Genomic DNA, 21,090 nt, shown 5'->3' with positions numbered 1-21,090 from the left:
CATGCACACTCTGGGCTGGGGGGCAGTCAACCACCAGTACACACAGCAGAACCTAAACCCATACCATTATTGCTAAGCAGCAAGACAGGGGCCCATTGCACTCCCACGGGGCCTTTTTAAATGCAATCCATAACCCGGATTTGCCAGGAACCCTTCTTACTCCTCCTACTTGCATGTGACACTGGGCTTAGGATCTGCATAGGAAACACACACACAAGCACACACCTACCTTTGTTGCCTGCAGATGCCTCCTTGGCTGTCCCCAAACGGTATCAAACCAACACCCACGGGAAGCTGTAAGCATAGAGGACATGCCTGCACCCCATTGGACTTACCTGTGTGGGTTAAATCCGGGTTATTTGACAACCTATGGCGGTGATGGTTCTGCTCAGGCAGAGCAGTGCTGATGCTCCTCATAAAGCTGTCGCTGCTGTGAAGGTTCTAGGTGACATCACAAATCCCTATGGTTACATACACAACAAAGCTGGGTTGTTGTTGTTTACACTCTGCAAGGCCTGTGGAAGTGAGTGACATCATAGCACTGTAGTTCTGAGGGTTCTAGATGGATGCAACAATCTCCTGTTGCTTCTATGAAGGCCATAATAGACGACATCACCAAACAGCTCCATAGTCACATACACAGCAAAGGAGAGATGTTGTTTACACCTAGTGATGTCAGTGGTATTGAGTGACATCACAGCACAGTGCTAAGGCTCCTGGGCCTGGACACAGCAGCGGCTGCAATATCTCAACGGAGAATACGTTTATATATATGTGTGTGTGTGCGCGTATATATATATATATATATATATATATATATATATATATATATATTTCTCCGCCGAAATCACTTTTAAACCCATTTCCACCTTTTTTTCCCTTCTCTTCCTCTTACTTTTTTTTCACGTTTTTTTACGTTTTTCTCCTTTTCGCCTCTTTTCTGGGCGTATTATTCTTCTTTTTCTTCTTTTTTTTCGTCTAATGCATACCCCATCAGTGCAGCAATGCTTATTCAATACCGCCAGCAGATGGAGACACTGGGGGATAATTTTCTAAGGATTTATACTGATTTTTCCTGTCTGAATTTGTCGCACAGAAAGTTGCAGGCCAAATATGTGTGACATTTCTGCGACTTTAGCTTCTAGAGCATTTTTACAACATTATACATAGGTGCTGAATACATAAAAAGCGACTGTTCAGCGACAGACAAGTCGCATCGGCTGAAAGTAGGCCAGAATGTCAGTCCATGTTGGAGCAGGTTTAGATACAGTCTAAAGTATAGATCTCAAAGTCTGTGCACAGAATTTAGCAAGGGCCTCGCACCTTCTGATGCATCAGGTAGGTGCACAATAGCATAGCCTAACCCTCTGTACTTTGGTCTATATTGATGCGGGACATAGACAGCCAGCTGATGACCAATCCATTAGTGCAATGGATGGCTGGAAGCATTTGTCTTTGCCTTTGCAATACCACAGAAGCAATGCATGGTCAATGTACAGCAATGACACACCTGTGTGAACAGCCAGGAGACCCCCCCCCCCCATGTTATGTTACATAGTTACATAGTTAGTACGGTCGAAAAAAGACATATGTCCATCAAGTTCAACCAGGGAATTAAGGGGTAGGGGTGTGGCGCGATATTGGGGAAGGGATGAGATTTTATATTTCTTCATAAGCATTAATCTTATTTTGTCAATTAGGAACATTCAGCACCCACCCGCTATCAAGGCAGCTGCCTATCATGTCATGCCCTACCTGCACAGGTGTGCTGGCTACTCAAATGATCCAATTAAGGAGGCCATTTAGTCAGCAGCAGCAGAAGTCCTGTGCCTGGACGCTCCAACAGCGGCCAGACACAAGCAGAAGCAGAAGCAGCAGAAGCAGCAGCAGCAAGGCCCACAGGGCTGGCTAGCTGGCTAGCCAGCAAGCAGGTAGCAATGAAAGTAGGAATCTTTCTTTTTAACCCTGTAAGGGGGTGGTGCACTGTACCCGAAGATACTGCCATATCGGGTCAATGCATAGGGCGACGGAAGCAAGCTTCGAAATCGGCCCCCGTTCTCAAAAATCCATTTAATATATGGTCCCCAGATAGGGGACGTATCAGATATTAAACTGATAAGAACAGATACTACACTTGATCTTAGCCAAAAGGCCGAGAAGCGATAACCGTGAAAGGGGCGGGCCCAACAAGGTGCCCTTCATGGGCACTATCACTGCTTGCTGTCAGGGAGGCTGCCAGACAATTTTCCATGCACACTCTGGGCTGGGGGGCAGTCAACCACCAGTACACACAGCAGAACCTAAACCCATACCATTATTGCTAAGCAGCAAGACAGGGGCCCATTGCACTCCCACGGGGCCTTTTTAAATGCAATCCATAACCCGGATTTGCCAGGAACCCTTCTTACTCCTCCTACTTGCATGTGACACTGGGCTTAGGATCTGCATAGGAAACACACACACAAGCACACACCTACCTTTGTTGCCTGCAGATGCCTCCTTGGCTGTCCCCAAACGGTATCAAACCAACACCCACGGGAAGCTGTAAGCATAGAGGACATGCCTGCACCCCATTGGACTTACCTGTGTGGGTTAAATCCGGGTTATTTGACAACCTATGGCGGTGATGGTTCTGCTCAGGCAGAGCAGTGCTGATGCTCCTCATAAAGCTGTCGATGCTGTGAAGGTTCTAGGTGACATCACAAATCCCTATGGTTACATACACAACAAAGCTGGGTTGTTGTTGTTTACACTCTGCAAGGCCTGTGGAAGTGAGTGACATCATAGCACTGTAGTTCTGAGGGTTCTAGATGGATGCAACAATCTCCTGTTGCTTCTATGAAGGCCATAATAGACGACATCACCAAACAGCTCCATAGTCACATACACAGCAAAGGAGAGATGTTGTTTACACCTAGTGATGTCAGTGGTATTGAGTGACATCACAGCACAGTGCTAAGGCTCCTGGGCCTGGACACAGCAGCGGCTGCAATATCTCAACGGAGAATACGTTTATATATATGTGTGTGTGTGTGCGTATATATATATATATATATATATATATATGTATATATATATATATATATATATATATATATTTCTCCGCCGAAATCACTTTTAAACCCATTTCCACCTTTTTTTCCCTTCTCTTCCTCTTACTTTTTTTTCACGTTTTTTTACGTTTTTCTCCTTTTCGCCTCTTTTCTGGGCGTATTATTCTTCTTTTTCTTCTTTTTTTTCGTCTAATGCATACCCCATCAGTGCAGCAATGCTTATTCAATACCGCCAGCAGATGGAGACACTGGGGGATAATTTTCTAAGGATTTATACTGATTTTTCCTGTCTGAATTTGTCGCACAGAAAGTTGCAGGCCAAATATGTGTGACATTTCTGCGACTTTAGCTTCTAGAGCATTTTTACAACATTATACATAGGTGCTGAATACATAAAAAGCGACTGTTCAGCGACAGACAAGTCGCATCGGCTGAAAGTAGGCCAGAATGTCAGTCCATGTTGGAGCAGGTTTAGATACAGTCTAAAGTATAGATCTCAAAGTCTGTGCACAGAATTTAGCAAGGGCCTCGCACCTTCTGATGCATCAGGTAGGTGCACAATAGCATAGCCTAACCCTCTGTACTTTGGTCTATATTGATGCGGGACATAGACAGCCAGCTGATGACCAATCCATTAGTGCAATGGATGGCTGGAAGCATTTGTCTTTGCCTTTGCAATACCACAGAAGCAATGCATGGTCAATGTACAGCAATGACACACCTGTGTGAACAGCCAGGAGACCCCCCCCCCCCCCCCCATGTTATGTTACATAGTTACATAGTTAGTACGGTCGAAAAAAGACATATGTCCATCAAGTTCAACCAGGGAATTAAGGGGTAGGGGTGTGGCGCGATATTGGGGAAGGGATGAGATTTTATATTTCTTCATAAGCATTAATCTTATTTTGTCAATTAGGAACATTCAGCACCCACCCGCTATCAAGGCAGCTGCCTATCATGTCATGCCCTACCTGCACAGGTGTGCTGGCTACTCAAATGATCCAATTAAGGAGGCCATTTAGTCAGCAGCAGCAGAAGTCCTGTGCCTGGACGCTCCAACAGCGGCCAGACACAAGCAGAAGCAGAAGCAGCAGCAGCACCACCTTTTGTTTTTTGGCTGCAGCAGCAGCAAGGCCCACAGGGCTGGCTAGCTGGCTAGCCAGCAAGCAGGTAGCAATGAAAGTAGGAATCTTTCTTTTTAACCCTGTAAGGGGGTGGTGCACTGTACCCGAAGATACTGCCATATCGGGTCAATGCATAGGGCGACGGAAGCAAGCTTCGAAATCGGCCCCCGTTCTCAAAAATCCATTTAATATATGGTCCCCAGATAGGGGACGTATCAGATATTAAACTGATAAGAACAGATACTACACTTGATCTTAGCCAAAAGGCCGAGAAGCGATAACCGTGAAAGGGGCGGGCCCAACAAGGTGCCCTTCATGGGCACTATCACTGCTTGCTGTCAGGGAGGCTGCCAGACAATTTTCCATGCACACTCTGGGCTGGGGGGCAGTCAACCACCAGTACACACAGCAGAACCTAAACCCATACCATTATTGCTAAGCAGCAAGACAGGGGCCCATTGCACTCCCACGGGGCCTTTTTAAATGCAATCCATAACCCGGATTTGCCAGGAACCCTTCTTACTCCTCCTACTTGCATGTGACACTGGGCTTAGGATCTGCATAGGAAACACACACACAAGCACACACCTACCTTTGTTGCCTGCAGATGCCTCCTTGGCTGTCCCCAAACGGTATCAAACCAACACCCACGGGAAGCTGTAAGCATAGAGGACATGCCTGCACCCCATTGGACTTACCTGTGTGGGTTAAATCCGGGTTATTTGACAACCTATGGCGGTGATGGTTCTGCTCAGGCAGAGCAGTGCTGATGCTCCTCATAAAGCTGTCGCTGCTGTGAAGGTTCTAGGTGACATCACAAATCCCTATGGTTACATACACAACAAAGCTGGGTTGTTGTTGTTTACACTCTGCAAGGCCTGTGGAAGTGAGTGACATCATAGCACTGTAGTTCTGAGGGTTCTAGATGGATGCAACAATCTCCTGTTGCTTCTATGAAGGCCATAATAGACGACATCACCAAACAGCTCCATAGTCACATACACAGCAAAGGAGAGATGTTGTTTACACCTAGTGATGTCAGTGGTATTGAGTGACATCACAGCACAGTGCTAAGGCTCCTGGGCCTGGACACAGCAGCGGCTGCAATATCTCAACGGAGAATACGTTTATATATATGTGTGTGTGTGCGCGTATATATATATATATATATATATATATATATATATATATATATTTCTCCGCCGAAATCACTTTTAAACCCATTTCCACCTTTTTTTCCCTTCTCTTCCTCTTACTTTTTTTCACGTTTTTTTACGTTTTTCTCCTTTTCGCCTCTTTTCTGGGCGTATTATTCTTCTTTTTCTTCTTTTTTTTCGTCTAATGCATACCCCATCAGTGCAGCAATGCTTATTCAATACCGCCAGCAGATGGAGACACTGGGGGATAATTTTCTAAGGATTTATACTGATTTTTCCTGTCTGAATTTGTCGCACAGAAAGTTGCAGGCCAAATATGTGTGACATTTCTGCGACTTTAGCTTCTAGAGCATTTTTACAACATTATACATAGGTGCTGAATACATAAAAAGCGACTGTTCAGCGACAGACAAGTCGCATCGGCTGAAAGTAGGCCAGAATGTCAGTCCATGTTGGAGCAGGTTTAGATACAGTCTAAAGTATAGATCTCAAAGTCTGTGCACAGAATTAAGCAAGGGCCTCGCACCTTCTGATGCATCAGGTAGGTGCACAATAGCATAGCCTAACCCTCTGTACTTTGGTCTATATTGATGCGGGACATAGACAGCCAGCTGATGACCAATCCATTAGTGCAATGGATGGCTGGAAGCATTTGTCTTTGCCTTTGCAATACCACAGAAGCAATGCATGGTCAATGTACAGCAATGACACACCTGTGTGAACAGCCAGGAGACCCCCCCCCCCCATGTTATGTTACATAGTTACATAGTTAGTACGGTCGAAAAAAGACATATGTCCATCAAGTTCAACCAGGGAATTAAGGGGTAGGGGTGTGGCGCGATATTGGGGAAGGGATGAGATTTTATATTTCTTCATAAGCATTAATCTTATTTTGTCAATTAGGAACATTCAGCACCCACCCGCTATCAAGGCAGCTGCCTATCATGTCATGCCCTACCTGCACAGGTGTGCTGGCTACTCAAATGATCCAATTAAGGAGGCCATTTAGTCAGCAGCAGCAGAAGTCCTGTGCCTGGACGCTCCAACAGCGGCCAGACACAAGCAGAAGCAGCAGAAGCAGCAACAGCACCACCTTTTGTTTTTTGGCTGCAGCAGCAGCAAGGCCCACAGGGCTGGCTAGCTGGCTAGCCAGCAAGCAGGTAGCAATGAAAGTAGGAATCTTTCTTTTTAACCCTGTAAGGGGGTGGTGCACTGTACCCGAAGATACTGCCATATCGGGTCAATGCATAGAGCGACGGAAGCAAGCTTCGAAATCGGCCCCCGTTCTCAAAAATCCATTTAATATATGGTCCCCAGATAGGGGACGTATCAGATATTAAACTGATAAGAACAGATACTACACTTGATCTTAGCCAAAAGGCCGAGAAGCGATAACCGTGAAAGGGGCGGGCCCAACAAGGTGCCCTTCATGGGCACTATCACTGCTTGCTGTCAGGGAGGCTGCCAGACAATTTTCCATGCACACTCTGGGCTGGGGGGCAGTCAACCACCAGTACACACAGCAGAACCTAAACCCATACCATTATTGCTAAGCAGCAAGACAGGGGCCCATTGCACTCCCACGGGGCCTTTTTAAATGCAATCCATAACCCGGATTTGCCAGGAACCCTTCTTACTCCTCCTACTTGCATGTGACACTGGGCTTAGGATCTGCATAGGAAACACACACACAAGCACACACCTACCTTTGTTGCCTGCAGATGCCTCCTTGGCTGTCCCCAAACGGTATCAAACCAACACCCACGGGAAGCTGTAAGCATAGAGGACATGCCTGCACCCCATTGGACTTACCTGTGTGGGTTAAATCCGGGTTATTTGACAACCTATGGCGGTGATGGTTCTGCTCAGGCAGAGCAGTGCTGATGCTCCTCATAAAGCTGTCGCTGCTGTGAAGGTTCTAGGTGACATCACAAATCCCTATGGTTACATACACAACAAAGCTGGGTTGTTGTTGTTTACACTCTGCAAGGCCTGTGGAAGTGAGTGACATCATAGCACTGTAGTTCTGAGGGTTCTAGATGGATGCAACAATCTCCTGTTGCTTCTATGAAGGCCATAATAGACGACATCACCAAACAGCTCCATAGTCACATACACAGCAAAGGAGAGATGTTGTTTACACCTAGTGATGTCAGTGGTATTGAGTGACATCACAGCACAGTGCTAAGGCTCCTGGGCCTGGACACAGCAGCGGCTGCAATATCTCAACGGAGAATACGTTTATATATATGTGTGTGTGTGCGCGTATATATATATATATATATATATATATATATATTTCTCCGCCGAAATCACTTTTAAACCCATTTCCACCTTTTTTTCCCTTCTCTTCCTCTTACTTTTTTTTCACGTTTTTTTACGTTTTTCTCCTTTTCGCCTCTTTTCTGGGCGTATTATTCTTCTTTTTCTTCTTTTTTTTCGTCTAATGCATACCCCATCAGTGCAGCAATGCTTATTCAATACCGCCAGCAGATGGAGACACTGGGGGATAATTTTCTAAGGATTTATACTGATTTTTCCTGTCTGAATTTGTCGCACAAAAAGTTGCAGGCCAAATATGTGTGACATTTCTGCGACTTTAGCTTCTAGAGCATTTTTACAACATTATACATAGGTGCTGAATACATAAAAAGCGACTGTTCAGCGACAGACAAGTCGCATCGGCTGAAAGTAGGCCAGAATGTCAGTCCATGTTGGAGCAGGTTTAGATACAGTCTAAAGTATAGATCTCAAAGTCTGTGCACAGAATTTAGCAAGGGCCTCGCACCTTCTGATGCATCAGGTAGGTGCACAATAGCATAGCCTAACCCTCTGTACTTTGGTCTATATTGATGCGGGACATAGACAGCCAGCTGATGACCAATCCATTAGTGCAATGGATGGCTGGAAGCATTTGTCTTTGCCTTTGCAATACCACAGAAGCAATGCATGGTCAATGTACAGCAATGACACACCTGTGTGAACAGCCAGGAGACCCCCCCCCCCCCCCCCCCCCATGTTATGTTACATAGTTACATAGTTAGTACGGTCGAAAAAAGACATATGTCCATCAAGTTCAACCAGGGAATTAAGGGGTAGGGGTGTGGCGCGATATTGGGGAAGGGATGAGATTTTATATTTCTTCATAAGCATTAATCTTATTTTGTCAATTAGGAACATTCAGCACCCACCCGCTATCAAGGCAGCTGCCTATCATGTCATGCCCTACCTGCACAGGTGTGCTGGCTACTCAAATGATCCAATTAAGGAGGCCATTTAGTCAGCAGCAGCAGAAGTCCTGTGCCTGGACGCTCCAACAGCGGCCAGACACAAGCAGAAGCAGAAGCAGCAGAAGCAGCAGCAGCACCACCTTTTGTTTTTTGGCTGCAGTAGCAGCAAGGCCCACAGGGCTGGCTAGCTGGCTAGCCAGCAAGCAGGTAGCAATGAAAGTAGGAATCTTTCTTTTTAACCCTGTAAGGGGGTGGTGCACTGTACCCGAAGATACTGCCATATCGGGTCAATGCATAGGGCGACGGAAGCAAGCTTCGAAATCGGCCCCCGTTCTCAAAAATCCATTTAATATATGGTCCCCAGATAGGGGACGTATCAGATATTAAACTGATAAGAACAGATACTACACTTGATCTTAGCCAAAAGGCCGAGAAGCGATAACCGTGAAAGGGGCGGGCCCAACAAGGTGCCCTTCATGGGCACTATCACTGCTTGCTGTCAGGGAGGCTGCCAGACAATTTTCCATGCACACTCTGGGCTGGGGGGCAGTCAACCACCAGTACACACAGCAGAACCTAAACCCATACCATTATTGCTAAGCAGCAAGACAGGGGCCCATTGCACTCCCACGGGGCCTTTTTAAATGCAATCCATAACCCGGATTTGCCAGGAACCCTTCTTACTCCTCCTACTTGCATGTGACACTGGGCTTAGGATCTGCATAGGAAACACACACACAAGCACACACCTACCTTTGTTGCCTGCAGATGCCTCCTTGGCTGTCCCCAAACGGTATCAAACCAACACCCACGGGAAGCTGTAAGCATAGAGGACATGCCTGCACCCCATTGGACTTACCTGTGTGGGTTAAATCCGGGTTATTTGACAACCTATGGCGGTGATGGTTCTGCTCAGGCAGAGCAGTGCTGATGCTCCTCATAAAGCTGTCGCTGCTGTGAAGGTTCTAGGTGACATCACAAATCCCTATGGTTACATACACAACAAAGCTGGGTTGTTGTTGTTTACACTCTGCAAGGCCTGTGGAAGTGAGTGACATCATAGCACTGTAGTTCTGAGGGTTCTAGATGGATGCAACAATCTCCTGTTGCTTCTATGAAGGCCATAATAGACGACATCACCAAACAGCTCCATAGTCACATACACAGCAAAGGAGAGATGTTGTTTACACCTAGTGATGTCAGTGGTATTGAGTGACATCACAGCACAGTGCTAAGGCTCCTGGGCCTGGACACAGCAGCGGCTGCAATATCTCAACGGAGAATACGTTTATATATATGTGTGTGTGTGCGCGTATATATATATATATATATATATATATTTCTCCGCCGAAATCACTTTTAAACCCATTTCCACCTTTTTTTCCCTTCTCTTCCTCTTACTTTTTTTTCACGTTTTTTTACGTTTTTCTCCTTTTCGCCTCTTTTCTGGGCGTATTATTCTTCTTTTTCTTCTTTTTTTCCGTCTAATGCATACCCCATCAGTGCAGCAATGCTTATTCAATACCGCCAGCAGATGGAGACACTGGGGGATAATTTTCTAAGGATTTATACTGATTTTTCCTGTCTGAATTTGTCGCACAGAAAGTTGCAGGCCAAATATGTGTGACATTTCTGCGACTTTAGCTTCTAGAGCATTTTTACAACATTATACATAGGTGCTGAATACATAAAAAGCGACTGTTCAGCGACAGACAAGTCGCATCGGCTGAAAGTAGGCCAGAATGTCAGTCCATGTTGGAGCAGGTTTAGATACAGTCTAAAGTATAGATCTCAAAGTCTGTGCACAGAATTTAGCAAGGGCCTCGCACCTTCTGATGCATCAGGTAGGTGCACAATAGCATAGCCTAACCCTCTGTACTTTGGTCTATATTGATGCGGGACATAGACAGCCAGCTGATGACCAATCCATTAGTGCAATGGATGGCTGGAAGCATTTGTCTTTGCCTTTGCAATACCACAGAAGCAATGCATGGTCAATGTACAGCAATGACACACCTGTGTGAACAGCCAGGAGACCCCCCCCCCCCCCCCATGTTATGTTACATAGTTACATAGTTAGTACGGTCGAAAAAAGACATATGTCCATCAAGTTCAACCAGGGAATTAAGGGGTAGGGGTGTGGCGCGATATTGGGGAAGGGATGAGATTTTATATTTCTTCATAAGCATTAATCTTATTTTGTCAATTAGGAACATTCAGCACCCACCCGCTATCAAGGCAGCTGCCTATCATGTCATGCCCTACCTGCACAGGTGTGCTGGCTACTCAAATGATCCAATTAAGGAGGCCATTTAGTCAGCAGCAGCAGAAGTCCTGTGCCTGGACGCTCCAACAGCGGCCAGACACAAGCAGAAGCAGAAGCAGCAGAAGCAGCAGCAGCACCACCTTTTGTTTTTTGGCTGCAGCAGCAGCAAGGCCCACAGGGCTGGCTAGCTGGCTAGCCAGCAAGCAGGTAGCAATGAAAGTAGGAATCTTTCTTTTTAACCCTGTAAGGGGGTGGTGCACTGTACCCGAAGATACTGCCATATCGGGTCAATGCATAGGGCGACGGAAGCAAGCTTCGAAATCGGCCCCCGTTCTCAAAAATCCATTTAATATATGGTCCCCAGATAGGGGACGTATCAGATATTAAACTGATAAGAACAGATACTACACTTGATCTTAGCCAAAAGGCCGAGAAGCGATAACCGTGAAAGGGGCGGGCCCAACAAGGTGCCCTTCATGGGCACTATCACTGCTTGCTGTCAGGGAGGCTGCCAGACAATTTTCCATGCACACTCTGGGCTGGGGGGCAGTCAACCACCAGTACACACAGCAGAACCTAAACCCATACCATTATTGCTAAGCAGCAAGACAGGGGCCCATTGCACTCCCACGGGGCCTTTTTAAATGCAATCCATAACCCGGATTTGCCAGGAACCCTTCTTACTCCTCCTACTTGCATGTGACACTGGGCTTAGGATCTGCATAGGAAACACACACACAAGCACACACCTACCTTTGTTGCCTGCAGATGCCTCCTTGGCTGTCCCCAAACGGTATCAAACCAACACCCACGGGAAGCTGTAAGCATAGAGGACATGCCTGCACCCCATTGGACTTACCTGTGTGGGTTAAATCCGGGTTATTTGACAACCTATGGCGGTGATGGTTCTGCTCAGGCAGAGCAGTGCTGATGCTCCTCATAAAGCTGTCACTGCTGTGAAGGTTCTAGGTGACATCACAAATCCCTATGGTTACATACACAACAAAGCTGGGTTGTTGTTGTTTACACTCTGCAAGGCCTGTGGAAGTGAGTGACATCATAGCACTGTAGTTCTGAGGGTTCTAGATGGATGCAACAATCTCCTGTTGCTTCTATGAAGGCCATAATAGACGACATCACCAAACAGCTCCATAGTCACATACACAGCAAAGGAGAGATGTTGTTTACACCTAGTGATGTCAGTGGTATTGAGTGACATCACAGCACAGTGCTAAGGCTCCTGGGCCTGGACACAGCAGCGGCTGCAATATCTCAACGGAGAATACGTTTATATATATGTGTGTGTGTGCGCGTATATATATATATATATATATATATATATATATATATATATATATATATATATATATATATATTTCTCCGCCGAAATCACTTTTAAACCCATTTCCACCTTTTTTTCCCTTCTCTTCCTCTTACTTTTTTTTCACGTTTTTTTACGTTTTTCTCCTTTTCGCCTCTTTTCTGGGCGTATTATTCTTCTTTTTCTTCTTTTTTTTCGTCTAATGCATACCCCATCAGTGCAGCAATGCTTATTCAATACCGCCAGCAGATGGAGACACTGGGGGATAATTTTCTAAGGATTTATACTGATTTTTCCTGTCTGAATTTGTCGCACAGAAAGTTGCAGGCCAAATATGTGTGACATTTCTGCGACTTTAGCTTCTAGAGCATTTTTACAACATTATACATAGGTGCTGAATACATAAAAAGCGACTGTTCAGCGACAGACAAGTCGCATCGGCTGAAAGTAGGCCAGAATGTCAGTCCATGTTGGAGCAGGTTTAGATACAGTCTAAAGTATAGATCTCAAAGTCTGTGCACAGAATTTAGCAAGGGCCTCGCACCTTCTGATGCATCAGGTAGGTGCACAATAGCATAGCCTAACCCTCTGTACTTTGGTCTATATTGATGCGGGACATAGACAGCCAGCTGATGACCAATCCATTAGTGCAATGGATGGCTGGAAGCATTTGTCTTTGCCTTTGCAATACCACAGAAGCAATGCATGGTCAATGTACAGCAATGACACACCTGTGTGAACAGCCAGGAGACCCCCCCCCCCCCCCCCCCATGTTATGTTACATAGTTACATAGTTAGTACGGTCGAAAAAAGACATATGTCCATCAAGTTCAACCAGGGAATTAAGGGGTAGGGGTGTGGCGCGATATTGGGGAAGGGATGAGATTTTATATTTCTTCATAAGCATTAATCTTATTTTGTCAATTAGGAACATTCAGCACCCACCCGCTATCAAGGCAGCTGCCTATCATGTCATGCCCTACCTGCACAGGTGTGCTGGCTACTCAAATGATCCAATTAAGGAGGCCATTTAGTCAGCAGCAGCAGAAGTCCTGTGCCTGGACGCTCCAACAGCGGCCAGACACAAGCAGAAGCAGAAGCAGCAGAAGCAGCAGCAGCACCACCTTTTGTTTTTTGGCTGCAGCAGCAGCAAGGCCCACAGGGCTGGCTAGCTGGCTAGCCAGCAAGCAGGTAGCAATGAAAGTAGGAATCTTTCTTTTTAACCCTGTAAGGGGGTGGTGCACTGTACCCGAAGATACTGCCATATCGGGTCAATGCATAGGGCGACGGAAGCAAGCTTCGAAATCGGCCCCCGTTCTCAAAAATCCATTTAATATATGGTCCCCAGATAGGGGACGTATCAGATATTAAACTGATAAGAACAGATACTACACTTGATCTTAGCCAAAAGGCCGAGAAGCGATAACCGTGAAAGGGGCGGGCCCAACAAGGTGCCCTTCATGGGCACTATCACTGCTTGCTGTCAGGGAGGCTGCCAGACAATTTTCCATGCACACTCTGGGCTGGGGGGCAGTCAACCACCAGTACACACAGCAGAACCTAAACCCATACCATTATTGCTAAGCAGCAAGACAGGGGCCCATTGCACTCCCACGGGGCCTTTTTAAATGCAATCCATAACCCGGATTTGCCAGGAACCCTTCTTACTCCTCCTACTTGCATGTGACACTGGGCTTAGGATCTGCATAGGAAACACACACACAAGCACACACCTACCTTTGTTGCCTGCAGATGCCTCCTTGGCTGTCCCCAAACGGTATCAAACCAACACCCACGGGAAGCTGTAAGCATAGAGGACATGCCTGCACCCCATTGGACTTACCTGTGTGGGTTAAATCCGGGTTATTTGACAACCTATGGCGGTGATGGTTCTGCTCAGGCAGAGCAGTGCTGATGCTCCTCATAAAGCTGTCACTGCTGTGAAGGTTCTAGGTGACATCACAAATCCCTATGGTTACATACACAACAAAGCTGGGTTGTTGTTGTTTACACTCTGCAAGGCCTGTGGAAGTGAGTGACATCATAGCACTGTAGTTCTGAGGGTTCTAGATGGATGCAACAATCTCCTGTTGCTTCTATGAAGGCCATAATAGACGACATCACCAAACAGCTCCATAGTCACATACACAGCAAAGGAGAGATGTTGTTTACACCTAGTGATGTCAGTGGTATTGAGTGACATCACAGCACAGTGCTAAGGCTCCTGGGCCTGGACACAGCAGCGGCTGCAATATCTCAACGGAGAATACGTTTATATATATGTGTGTGTGTGCGCGTATATATATATATATATATATATATATATTTCTCCGCCGAAATCACTTTTAAACCCATTTCCACCTTTTTTTCCCTTCTCTTCCTCTTACTTTTTTTTCACGTTTTTTTACGTTTTTCTCCTTTTCGCCTCTTTTCTGGGCGTATTATTCTTCTTTTTCTTCTTTTTTTTCGTCTAATGCATACCCCATCAGTGCAGCAATGCTTATTCAATACCGCCAGCAGATGGAGACACTGGGGGATAATTTTCTAAGGATTTATACTGATTTTTCCTGTCTGAATTTGTCGCACAGAAAGTTGCAGGCCAAATATGTGTGACATTTCTGCGACTTTAGCTTCTAGAGCATTTTTACAACATTATACATAGGTGCTGAATACATAAAAAGCGACTGTTCAGCGACAGACAAGTCGCATCGGCTGAAAGTAGGCCAGAATGTCAGTCCATGTTGGAGCAGGTTTAGATACAGTCTAAAGTATAGATCTCAAAGTCTGTGCACAGAATTTAGCAAGGGCCTCGCACCTTCTGATGCATCAGGTAGGTGCACAATAGCATAGCCTAACCCTCTGTACTTTGGTCTATATTGATGCGGGACATAGACAGCCAGCTGATGACCAATCCATTAGTGCAATGGATGGCTGGAAGCATTTGTCTTTGCCTTTGCAATACCACAGAAGCAATGCATGGTCAATGTACAGCAATGACACACCTGTGTGAACAGCCAGGAGACCCCCCCCCCCCCCCCCATGTTATGTTACATAGTTACATAGTTAGTACGGTCGAAAAAAGACATATGTCCATCAAGTTCAACCAGGGAATTAAGGGGTAGGGGTGTGGCGCGATATTGGGGAAGGGATGAGATTTTATATTTCTTCATAAGCATTAATCTTATTTTGTCAATTAGGAACATTCAGCACCCACCCGCTATCAAGGCAGCTGCCTATCATGTCATGCCCTACCTGCACAGGTGTGCTGGCTACTCAAATGATCCAATTAAGGAGGCCATTTAGTCAGCAGCAGCAGAAGTCCTGTGCCTGGACGCTCCAACAGCGGCCAGACACAAGCAGAAGCAGAAGCAGCAGAAGCAGCAGCAGCACCACCTTTTGTTTTTTGGCTGCAGCAGCAGCAAGGCCCACAGGGCTGGCTAGCTGGCTAGCCAGCAAGCAGGTAGCAATGAAAGTAGGAATCTTTCTTTTTAACCCTGTAAGGGGGTGGTGCACTGTACCCGAAGATACTGCCATATCGGGTCAATGCATAGGGCGACGGAAGCAAGCTTCGAAATCGGCCCCCGTTCTCAAAAATCCATTTAATATATGGTCCCCAGATAGGGGACGTATCAGATATTAAACTGATAAGAACAGATACTACACTTGATCTTAGCCAAAAGGCCGAGAAGCGATAACCGTGAAAGGGGCGGGCCCAACAAGGTGCCCTTCATGGGCACTATCACTGCTTGCTGTCAGGGAGGCTGCCAGACAATTTTCCATGCACACTCTGGGCTGGGGGGCAGTCAACCACCAGTACACACAGCAGAACCTAAACCCATACCATTATTGCTAAGCAGCAAGACAGGGGCCCATTGCACTCCCACGGGGCCTTTTTAAATGCAATCCATAACCCGGATTTGCCAGGAACCCTTCTTACTCCTCCTACTTGCATGTGACACTGGGCTTAGGATCTGCATAGGAAACACACACACAAGCACACACCTACCTTTGTTGCCTGCAGATGCCTCCTTGGCTGTCCCCAAACGGTATCAAACCAACACCCACGGGAAGCTGTAAGCATAGAGGACATGCCTGCACCCCATTGGACTTACCTGTGTGGGTTAAATCCGGGTTATTTGACAACCTATGGCGGTGATGGTTCTGCTCAGGCAGAGCAGTGCTGATGCTCCTCATAAAGCTGTCACTGCTGTGAAGGTTCTAGGTGACATCACAAATCCCTATGGTTACATACACAACAAAGCTGGGTTGTTGTTGTTTACACTCTGCAAGGCCTGTGGAAGTGAGTGACATCATAGCACTGTAGTTCTGAGGGTTCTAGATGGATGCAACAATCTCCTGTTGCTTCTATGAAGGCCATAATAGACGACATCACCAAACAGCTCCATAGTCACATACACAGCAAAGGAGAGATGTTGTTTACACCTAGTGATGTCAGTGGTATTGAGTGACATCACAGCACAGTGCTAAGGCTCCTGGGCCTGGACACAGCAGCGGCTGCAATATCTCAACGGAGAATACGTTTATATATATGTGTGTGTGTGCGCGTATATATATATATATATATATATATATATATATATTTCTCCGCCGAAATCACTTTTAAACCCATTTCCACCTTTTTTTCCCTTCTCTTCCTCTTACTTTTTTTTCACGTTTTTTTACGTTTTTCTCCTTTTCGCCTCTTTTCTGGGCGTATTATTCTTCTTTTTCTTCTTTTTTTTCGTCTAATGCATACCCCATCAGTGCAGCAATGCTTATTCAATACCGCCAGCAGATGGAGACACTGGGGGATAATTTTCTAAGGATTTATACTGATTTTTCCTGTCTGAATTTGTCGCACAGAAAGTTGCAGGCCAAATATGTGTGACATTTCTGCGACTTTAGCTTCTAGAGCATTTTTACAACATTATACATAGGTGCTGAATACATAAAAAGCGACTGTTCAGCGACAGACAAGTCGCATCGGCTGAAAGTAGGCCAGAATGTCAGTCCATGTTGGAGCAGGTTTAGATACAGTCTAAAGTATAGATCTCAAAGTCTGTGCACAGAATTTAGCAAGGGCCTCGCACCTTCTGATGCATCAGGTAGGTGCACAATAGCATAGCCTAACCCTCTGTACTTTGGTCTATATTGATGCGGGACATAGACAGCCAGCTGATGACCAATCCATTAGTGCAATGGATGGCTGGAAGCATTTGTCTTTGCCTTTGCAATACCACAGAAGCAATGCATGGTCAATGTACAGCAATGACACACCTGTGTGAACAGCCAGGAGACCCCCCCCCCCCCCCCCCATGTTATGTTACATAGTTACATAGTTAGTACGGTCGAAAAAAGACATATGTCCATCAAGTTCAACCAGGGAATTAAGGGGTAGGGGTGTGGCGCGATATTGGGGAAGGGATGAGATTTTATATTTCTTCATAAGCATTAATCTTATTTTGTCAATTAGGAACATTCAGCACCCACCCGCTATCAAGGCAGCTGCCTATCATGTCATGCCCTACCTGCACAGGTGTGCTGGCTACTCAAATGATCCAATTAAGGAGGCCATTTAGTCAGCAGCAGCAGAAGTCCTGTGCCTGGACGCTCCAACAGCGGCCAGACACAAGCAGAAGCAGAAGCAGCAGAAGCAGCAGCAGCACCACCTTTTGTTTTTTGGCTGCAGCAGCAGCAAGGCCCACAGGGCTGGCTAGCTGGCTAGCCAGCAAGCAGGTAGCAATGAAAGTAGGAATCTTTCTTTTTAACCCTGTAAGGGGGTGGTGCACTGTACCCGAAGATACTGCCATATCGGGTCAATGCATAGGGCGACGGAAGCAAGCTTCGAAATCGGCCCCCGTTCTCAAAAATCCATTTAATATATGGTCCCCAGATAGGGGACGTATCAGATATTAAACTGATAAGAACAGATACTACACTTGATCTTAGCCAAAAGGCCGAGAAGCGATAACCGTGAAAGGGGCGGGCCCAACAAGGTGCCCTTCATGGGCACTATCACTGCTTGCTGTCAGGGAGGCTGCCAGACAATTTTCCATGCACACTCTGGGCTGGGGGGCAGTCAACCACCAGTACACACAGCAGAACCTAAACCCATACCATTATTGCTAAGCAGCAAGACAGGGGCCCATTGCACTCCCACGGGGCCTTTTTAAATGCAATCCATAACCCGGATTTGCCAGGAACCCTTCTTACTCCTCCTACTTGCATGTGACACTGGGCTTAGGATCTGCATAGGAAACACACACACAAGCACACACCTACCTTTGTTGCCTGCAGATGCCTCCTTGGCTGTCCCCAAACGGTATCAAACCAACACCCACGGGAAGCTGTAAGCATAGAGGACATGCCTGCACCCCATTGGACTTACCTGTGTGGGTAAAATCCGGGTTATTTGACAACCTATGGCGGTGATGGTTCTGCTCAGGCAGAGCAGTGCTGATGCTCCTCATAAAGCTGTCACTGCTGTGAAGGTTCTAGGTGACATCACAAATCCCTATGGTTACATACACAACAAAGCTGGGTTGTTGTTGTTTACACTCTGCAAGGCCTGTGGAAGTGAGTGACATCATAGCACTGTAGTTCTGAGGGTTCTAGATGGATGCAACAATCTCCTGTTGCTTCTATGAAGGCCATAATAGACGACATCACCAAACAGCTCCATAGTCACATACACAGCAAAGGAGAGATGTTGTTTACACCTAGTGATGTCAGTGGTATTGAGTGACATCACAGCACAGTGCTAAGGCTCCTGGGCCTGGACACAGCAGCGGCTGCAATATCTCAACGGAGAATACGTTTATATATATGTGTGTGTGTGCGCGTATATATATATATATATATATATATATATATATATATTTCTCCGCCGAAATCACTTTTAAACCCATTTCCACCTTTTTTTCCCTTCTCTTCCTCTTACTTTTTTTTCACGTTTTTTTACGTTTTTCTCCTTTTCGCCTCTTTTCTGGGCGTATTATTCTTCTTTTTCTTCTTTTTTTTCGTCTAATGCATACCCCATCAGTGCAGCAATGCTTATTCAATACCGCCAGCAGATGGAGACACTGGGGGATAATTTTCTAAGGATTTATACTGATTTTTCCTGTCTGAATTTGTCGCACAGAAAGTTGCAGGCCAAATATGTGTGACATTTCTGCGACTTTAGCTTCTAGAGCATTTTTACAACATTATACATAGGTGCTGAATACATAAAAAGCGACTGTTCAGCGACAGACAAGTCGCATCGGCTGAAAGTAGGCCAGAATGTCAGTCCATGTTGGAGCAGGTTTAGATACAGTCTAAAGTATAGATCTCAAAGTCTGTGCACAGAATTTAGCAAGGGCCTCGCACCTTCTGATGCATCAGGTAGGTGCACAATAGCATAGCCTAACCCTCTGTACTTTGGTCTATATTGATGCGGGACATAGACAGCCAGCTGATGACCAATCCATTAGTGCAATGGATGGCTGGAAGCATTTGTCTTTGCCTTTGCAATACCACAGAAGCAATGCATGGTCAATGTACAGCAATGACACACCTGTGTGAACAGCCAGGAGACACCCCCCCCCCCCCCCCATGTTATGTTACATAGTTACATAGTTAGTACGGTCGAAAAAAGACATATGTCCATCAAGTTCAACCAGGGAATTAAGGGGTAGGGGTGTGGCGCGATATTGGGGAAGGGATGAGATTTTATATTTCTTCATAAGCATTAATCTTATTTTGTCAATTAGGAACATTCAGCACCCACCCGCTATCAAGGCAGCTGCCTATCATGTCATGCCCTACCTGCACAGGTGTGCTGGCTACTCAAATGATCCAATTAAGGAGGCCATTTAGTCAGCAGCAGCAGAAGTCCTGTGCCTGGACGCTCCAACAGCGGCCAGACACAAGCAGAAGCAGAAGCAGCAGAAGCAGCAGCAGCACCACCTTTTGTTTTTTGGCTGCAGCAGCAGCAAGGCCCACAGGGCTGGCTAGCTGGCTAGCCAGCAAGCAGGTAGCAATGAAAGTAGGAATCTTTCTTTTTAACCCTGTAAGGGGGTGGTGCACTGTACCCGAAGATACTGCCATATCGGGTCAATGCATAGGGCGACGGAAGCAAGCTTCGAAATCGGCCCCCGTTCTCAAAAATCCATTTAATATATGGTCCCCAGATAGGGGACGTATCAGATATTAAACTGATAAGAACAGATACTACACTTGATCTTAGCCAAAAGGCCGAGAAGCGATAACCGTGAAAGGGGCGGGCCCAACAAGGTGCCCTTCATGGGCACTATCACTGCTTGCTGTCAGGGAGGCTGCCAGACAATTTTCCATGCACACTCTGGGCTGGGGGGCAGTCAACCACCAGTACACACAGCAGAACCTAAACCCATACCATTATTGCTAAGCAGCAAGACAGGGGCCCATTGCACTCCCACGGGGCCTTTTTAAATGCAATCCATAACCCGGATTTGCCAGGAACCCTTCTTACTCCTCCTACTTGCATGTGACACTGGGCTTAGGATCTGCATAGGAAACACACACACAAGCACACACCTACCTTTGTTGCCTGCAGATGCCTCCTTGGCTGTCCCCAAACGGTATCAAACCAACACCCACGGGAAGCTGTAAGCATAGAGGACATGCCTGCACCCCATTGGACTTACCTGTGTGGGTTAAATCCGGGTTATTTGACAACCTATGGCGGTGATGGTTCTGCTCAGGCAGAGCAGTGCTGATGCTCCTCATAAAGCTGTCACTGCTGTGAAGGTTCTAGGTGACATCACAAATCCCTATGGTTACATACACAACAAAGCTGGGTTGTTGTTGTTTACACTCTGCAAGGCCTGTGGAAGTGAGTGACATCATAGCACTGTAGTTCTGAGGGTTCTAGATGGATGCAACAATCTCCTGTTGCTTCTATGAAGGCCATAATAGAC

General features: G+C 46.2%; 9 non-coding genes across 9 annotated transcripts; all 9 read right to left on the bottom strand.

Moving 5' to 3' along the window:
• Positions 1-1,973: 1,973 nt before the first annotated feature.
• LOC130305488 (U2 spliceosomal RNA) lies at positions 1,974-2,164 on the bottom strand. Its single transcript, XR_008855066.1, has one exon. It is a non-coding gene; the product is annotated as a U2 spliceosomal RNA (small nuclear RNA).
• Positions 2,165-4,265: 2,101 nt separating this feature from the next.
• LOC130305487 (U2 spliceosomal RNA) lies at positions 4,266-4,456 on the bottom strand. The gene has a single exon (XR_008855065.1). It is a non-coding gene; the product is annotated as a U2 spliceosomal RNA (small nuclear RNA).
• A 2,080-nt stretch (positions 4,457-6,536) lies between these two features.
• LOC130305499 (U2 spliceosomal RNA) lies at positions 6,537-6,727 on the bottom strand. The gene has a single exon (XR_008855077.1). It is a non-coding gene; the product is annotated as a U2 spliceosomal RNA (small nuclear RNA).
• Positions 6,728-8,813: 2,086 nt separating this feature from the next.
• Positions 8,814-9,004, bottom strand: LOC130305486 (U2 spliceosomal RNA). Its single transcript, XR_008855064.1, has one exon. It is a non-coding gene; the product is annotated as a U2 spliceosomal RNA (small nuclear RNA).
• Positions 9,005-11,079: 2,075 nt separating this feature from the next.
• LOC130305485 (U2 spliceosomal RNA) lies at positions 11,080-11,270 on the bottom strand. Its single transcript, XR_008855063.1, has one exon. It is a non-coding gene; the product is annotated as a U2 spliceosomal RNA (small nuclear RNA).
• Positions 11,271-13,384: 2,114 nt separating this feature from the next.
• LOC130305484 (U2 spliceosomal RNA) lies at positions 13,385-13,575 on the bottom strand. Its single transcript, XR_008855062.1, has one exon. It is a non-coding gene; the product is annotated as a U2 spliceosomal RNA (small nuclear RNA).
• A 2,078-nt stretch (positions 13,576-15,653) lies between these two features.
• On the bottom strand, positions 15,654-15,844 carry LOC130305483 (U2 spliceosomal RNA). Its single transcript, XR_008855061.1, has one exon. It is a non-coding gene; the product is annotated as a U2 spliceosomal RNA (small nuclear RNA).
• A 2,085-nt stretch (positions 15,845-17,929) lies between these two features.
• LOC130305481 (U2 spliceosomal RNA) lies at positions 17,930-18,120 on the bottom strand. The gene has a single exon (XR_008855059.1). It is a non-coding gene; the product is annotated as a U2 spliceosomal RNA (small nuclear RNA).
• A 2,087-nt stretch (positions 18,121-20,207) lies between these two features.
• LOC130305480 (U2 spliceosomal RNA) lies at positions 20,208-20,398 on the bottom strand. The gene has a single exon (XR_008855058.1). It is a non-coding gene; the product is annotated as a U2 spliceosomal RNA (small nuclear RNA).
• Between the last annotated feature and the right edge of the window lie 692 nt (positions 20,399-21,090).

This window comes from Hyla sarda, unplaced genomic scaffold (genome assembly GCF_029499605.1).
Source record: "Hyla sarda isolate aHylSar1 unplaced genomic scaffold, aHylSar1.hap1 scaffold_1311, whole genome shotgun sequence".
Lineage (NCBI taxonomy): Eukaryota > Metazoa > Chordata > Amphibia > Anura > Hylidae > Hyla > Hyla sarda.
This window is presented reverse-complemented; position numbering and strand designations above follow the sequence as displayed.